We start from the raw sequence: 6,903 nt of genomic DNA on the forward strand, positions 1-6,903 counted from the left end.
TTAATAAAGTTTACGGTCAGAACTCTTTAGAAAATGGTTAAATACTACGCAGCAAACATTTTGTAATATCCAAAATTCTCAAAAACAAATCTGTGATTTTTCTTTTAAAAATGACTTTTATTTATTATTATTTATTATTAAGCAATATTATTTAAAAAAATGATAATTATTTACAATTGGTACTTTTCCGAATTTTGATATTTTTTCATAACTTTCTTGGTAAACAGCTTTGTTGTGACAACGATAATCAATCGAGGGAACCCGAAAAATATGTAACCTACTAATTTTTTTGGCCATTTTTTCGAAATAATTTTCGTATGTTCGATGTATTCGTATGACGACACACATACGGGGGGCAAGGGGGGCCTTCGGTCATAGACAATGTTATGATTTTGTTCGTCGCGTACTATCCCTCGCTCTTCTTCGAAAAAAATAGGCGCTTCTGTTTAAAGCAGTTTTCTTCTTTTTCTTAAAAGGCCCCTTTTGGATTTCCGACCCAATGAAGGGTCACAGTACCATGCATTAACCGGGTCTACAACCCAAAACTTCATCACTTATTGATCATAGTATATGTAGGGATCTCTTTTATCGATCCTTCCAACTTACCGTCAGAATGGAGAGATTCAATGAAATGGATTTCGATAATATAATGATATATTGGATATTTTATTAAAGTCAAAGGTTTAATTTATTATCTGTAATAAATTTAATAATTAGCTTAGCAATATTCCTGTTCACATTTGATATCAAATAATTCATAGAAAAAGGAGACTGCAAGCCATTAGCAAAAAGAGCTGTTAAAAATTGAACTCTATTCGCATGCAATAATGGACAGGACCAGAAAATATGATTCAAATCTTGCTCCTGAGTGCCACACTCACACATTGGAGAGTCACAAACCCCTATTTTAAATAAAAACTGATTAGTGTAAGCATATCCAGTGACTACTCTGTTAAGAATGGTGATCTCCCTTCTTTTGAATTTACACTTTTTCTTTTTTAAAAAAAAGATGTCAATATTTGAAAGAAAATTCATAAAATTATTACCGGTGTTAACGTTAATTTTCAGTATGAAATTTGAATCTATTAACATATAATGTTCTTTGAGAGAATTAAAACAATACCTGCTTGAAATCTACTTTGTTAGAGGGTATTTTATTCAGTTGAGAAGCATCCTTGGCCGCTCTATCAGCTGTTTCATTTCCTAAAATGCCCTTGTGGACTGGACACCATGTGAACCTAATATTTTTGTTCAATGTTGAAGATTGAAGTAATTTAACCTTAATATCCCGAACCAAATGGCAAAGAGGAAATGGTTGAAAATCTTTAAGTTCAAGAGCACTCAGACAGCTCAAAGAATCCGTGCATATATTAGCATAATTAAAACTACTGTTATTAATCAACTCTATTGCCTTTAAAATGGCATACGCCTCAGCCGAGAAAGAGCTAGAAAATTTATTCAATTTAAATTTGAGTGTTAAACCGAGTTTCGGTATTCAGACAGAGCATCCCATCTTTGGTATTTTATCCGTACCAATAGAGCGGGAACCGTCAGTATAAATTCTCAATTCATCAATTGATAATGACTCAGAATTAATTAATCTCAAAAAAGTACCATTGGTATTACCACTCGTTAAGGCTTGATAGCCTGAAATATTGTCAACGTTAATACTAGTTTGATTCAAATTGAGTGGATATGATAATGAAGGATGTAAATTCCATATATATAAATCTTGTTGGAATTTAAAGATTTCCGGCCATCTCTTAGAAATGAATGGTATATTTCTCGGTGCAGCTCTACGCGACTGTATAAGATATGCCAAGTTTTTAAGTTTTACTTTATAGGTTGTTTATTTAATTGAATAGCTTTGCAAATAAATTTGTCACATAGTTGAGTTATTCTTCTCTCTAACGGATGCTGATTGCTGTACTTCCATGTAACTCGATTAGGGGTAAATTTAGATAAGCCTATTGCTATTTTATACGAAAAGCCCAATATTCTCTCCAATTCACAAAAATACGAGCCAGCTGCATTAACAAACCAAAACGAGCCCCACTCAATTTAAGCCCTTATTGTGGCATTAACAAATCTTACACAATTAATAGGATCTATACCCCAAGAGGATCCTGCGATCTATTTTAAAATATTAAAAAATTTTTTAATTTTTAGTTTTAGAGCTTTTAAATGAGCTGTCCATCTCAAGCCCGAGTCTATTACTAGACCGAGATATTTTATATGTCGATTTATTTTAATTGGTAAGTTTTTAAAATATACAGTATCCGGTATAATCAAGGATTTTTTCCTATTGAAAATTATAAATTGAGTTTTTTCTATTGATAATTTGAAATTTATTTGATCAAACCAAAGTAAAAGATTAGAAAAAGCTTTATTTAAATTAGATATTAACGTATTATAATTTTTATTAATAGAATAAATTACAAAATCATCTGCAAATTGCAACGAGAAGCTATTATAGTGAATTTGATGTAAACAATCTTTAATATATAAATTAAAAAGGAGAGGACTCAAAACTGAACCCTGAGGAAACCCTTTATATAGTATACGTCGACATATAAAATTCCCTGACTCATAGGAATCCTCTGTTCTGGGGCCAAGAAAATTTTTAAGAAAGTTCTTATATCCATCCGGAATTCTGAGATCATTAAGATGTTTAAACAATAATTGTGGGATCACATTATCATAAGCTCCCTTAACATCCAGAAAAATTGCTCCCAAAAGCTCATTTTTTAAAAAAGTCTTGTAAATATCCAAACCCAAAATTGACAAACAATCATCGCAAGAGCGACCCTTCCTGAAACCAAATTGAGATGTAGGAAGCAACAATTCCAGTTCAACAAATCTATTTAGTCTTTTTATTATGAGTTTCTCAAAAACCTTGCAAATAGTAGAGGCCAATGCTATCGGGCGAAATCCCCTTTTACTAGGTTTTGGTATCAAAGTTACATCGTAAAGTTTCCAAGATAGAGGCACAGAGCCGTCCAAACGTATCAAATTGAAAGAGTGCAACAATATCTGAAGGGGCTTAGGCGGAAGAAGTCTTAAAAGAGTATTATCAATCAAATCCGGGCCAGCAGCCGAATTTATTTTAGACGATAAAATACCCAGTAAAAACAGTAATATAGCAGCAGTGTAACAGCAATGTAACCGAATATAACAGGTTACGTTACTCTGAAATTACACGTAACTTACATGTAAGTTACAATTTCTGACTCACAAGGGAACCTCGCGAACCCGAAAATTCTGATTTTAATGAAACTTGGCATAAATGTAGAAGAAGTAAATACATGAATTTAGAAATTAAAAGTTGGTGCTTATAAACGGTTTAAAGGGTTGAAACCACCCTTCAAAAATGTTGAGTTTTTGTCTTTTCTCGATATATCTCGTAAACTAAACAAAATATTAAAAAATGTTTTATACAAAAGTTTTACAGTATAAATACCTCTATTTAACTATGCTATTTATTTTTTCAAAAAAATTTTTTTTCAAAAACAAATTTTTTTTCTTTGAAAAAAAAAAATTTTCTTGAAAAAAATAAATAACATAGTTAAATAGAGGTATTTATGCCGTAAAACTTTTGTATGAAACATTTTTTTATATTTTATTTAGTTTACGAGATATATCGAGAAAATGCAAAAATGTCTCAACTTTGAAGTGTGGTTTCACCCCTTTAAACCATTTTTAAACCAAAATAAAACATTTCTAAAATAATATATCTACTCTCTCAACATTTATGCCAAGTTTCATTAAAATTAGAAAATTTTTTGATTGGGCTTATAAACGGTTTGAAGGAGTGAAATTATCCTTTAAAGGTTGAGATATTTTTACCTTTTCTCGCTATATCTCGTAAACTAAACAAAATATTAAAAAATGTTTTATATAAAAGTTTTACAGCCTAAATACCTTCATTTAACTACGCTGTTCATTTTTCAAAAAAAAAAAATTTTTTTAAATTAAAATAAATTTTCAATAAAATTGACTTTTATGTATATAGCATTTATAAAATAATTATACTATCTTATACTACGTTCTCTTTATATCATCTATGTGTATCACGTATTAAAGTTTGATATCTTTATTAATGATGTTACGCGTCATTTTTACATCTGTATCAAGTCTAACGTGTGCTTGATCAGTACATCAGTATCACATCTAACGTGTGCTTGATTTTTCTGTTAGATTATTTAATTAAGCGAAGCATAATGTTACACGTAAATGTTGCGAATGTTCTCAATATGTTAATTATTTTATTTCAAATTATACATATTCCACCTATAAATGAAAGAGAAATACAATTACGTGATGTAATAGAGGATATTATAACAAATGATATTATAACAGTGAATGTGACTTATCATTTGATGTACACACTGATACTGCTTTAGAATTTTAAAATTATTGGGAAGTGGATTTACCTGACACAGAATGTGTAACAAATGATGAGGAAGAATTTTTTTAAAATGATAATTGTGGTAGGGACTTCACCTTTCTGAAGCGACGTTGCACTCCTAAAAGAGAGTGTCGGCCTTTTATCACTTCTCCAATATTCGACGGCTTTCCTTTTATAGCTACTATTTAACATTTCGTCTTCTGATTCACAATTATATTCATTATCAGGTTCATAATCAACATTATCATTTTCTAAAAATTCTTCCACTTTATCTGTTACATATTCTATGTCAGGTAAATCCACTTCCAAATAATTTTAAAATTTTAAAGCAAAATGAGTGTGTACATCAAATGATAAGTCATTCACTGCATTTGTTATAATATCCTTTATCACATCACGTAATTGTATTTCTCTTTCATTTATAGGCGTTGGTGGAATATGTGTAATTTGAAATTAAATAATTAACATATTAAGAACATTCGCAACATTTATGTGTAACATTATTCTTCGCTTAATTAAAAACAATCTAACAAGAAAAATCAAGCACATGTTAGATGTGATACTGATGTACTGATCAAACACACGTTAGACTTGACACTGATGTGAAAATAACGCGTAACACCATTAATAAAGATACCAAACTTTTATTAATACGTGATTTCATATATGATACATACCGTGACATGACGAATATATAACTTGAATGTGAAATATGTGACGTAGAGAGAATGAACACTGTGTGAAAGCAACGTGACTACTAATATTGCGCAACTGTTACTAATACATACAAGAATGCAGATAATATAAATGTATAATATTATAACGTAGGTAATATATAACATATATAATATACACGTAGATGATATAAATAGAACGTAGTATAAGATAGTATAATTACTTTATAAATGCTATATATACATAAAAGTCAATTTTATTAAAAATTTATCTTAATTAAAAAAAAATTTTTTTTTCGAAAAATAAACAGCGTAGTTAAATGGAGGTATTTATGCTGTAAAACTTTTGTATAAAACATTTTTTTTTATTTTGTTTAGTTTACGAGATATATCGAGAAAAGGTAAAAATATCTCAACCTTTGAAGGGTAGTTTTACTCCTTCAAACCGTTTATAAGACCAAACAGAAAATTTTCTGATTTTAATGAAGCTTGGCATAAATGTAGAGGGGGTAAATACATTAATTTAGAAATGTTTTATTTTGGTTCAAAAGCGGCTTGAAGGGGTGAAAGCACGCTTCAAAGTTGAGACATTTTTGCATTTTCTCGATATATCTCGTAAACTAAACAAAATATTAAAAAATGTTTCATACAAAAGTTTTACGGCATGAATACCTCTATTCAACTATCATATTTATTTTTTCCCCAAAAAATTCTTTTTTAAAGAAAAAAAATTTGTTTTTGAAAAAAAATTTGTTTTTAAAAATAAATAACATAGTTAAATAGAGGTATTTATACTGTAAAACTTTCGTATGAAACATTTTTTAATATTTTGTTTAGTTTACGAGATATATCGAGAAAAGGCAAAAACTCAAAATTTTTGAAGAGTGGTTTCAACCCTTTAAACCGTTTATAAGCACCAACTTTTAATTTCTAAATTCATGTATTCACCTCCTCTACATTTATGCCAAGTTTCATTAAAATCAGAATTTTCGGGTTCGCGAGGTTCCCTTGTCAGCAATATAACATGTTATAATTACATGTTATCTAACCGTTACACAACAGTTACAAAGAAAAATAAAATAAAATAAAAATTTTATTTTTTTGAAATTATTTTTATCAACAGCACATACTACATTTAGAATAAATTTTTATTAATTAATTAAATTTAAATTGTTATTTTTTATTTTATTCTTACTTGCCGCTGCTAGGTTTGAACCCGGGACCTTAGGATTACGAACCTTGTACTCTACTTGCTACGCCAATTTGACTCATCGATATGGATACTTGTTATTGTCTACATATACCTATATGTAAACTGACGCGACTATATTATTTTTTATAAAAGCAATTAAATTTTGCAAAACATATTAAAAATAAATAGCATTAATTTATTTACTTATTAATTTCATTGTTAAATTTATCTTTTTCCATAACCTTAATAATTTGATGGAAATTGCGATCTATTTAGCACTAATCTTTGAAGCGTTCAAATGATTAATTAGATGGTTAACTATATAGATCATAATTCTAAGAAAAATTGAATAGTATACATTTATTATTTTGTTTTTGTTCAGCACATGATGAATTTAGATTTTGTGCATTTTTTGTGCGCAGTAATTGTAGACAAACCGTTATTTTTGGAAACATTATCTTTATAATAATTTTTTTTATTATTAAATAGATCTGTCATTCAGGATGTTATAATGTCTGATTTCTGAGTCAACTACGACGCATCGTTCCGTAATAACATTGATACGAACGTGTTATGTTACGATTATACAATTTTTGTTGAATAACTGTAACGCCAAAACGATGTATAAC

The sequence above is a fragment of the Monomorium pharaonis genome, chromosome 7, assembly GCF_013373865.1.
Source record: "Monomorium pharaonis isolate MP-MQ-018 chromosome 7, ASM1337386v2, whole genome shotgun sequence".
Lineage (NCBI taxonomy): Eukaryota > Metazoa > Arthropoda > Insecta > Hymenoptera > Formicidae > Monomorium > Monomorium pharaonis.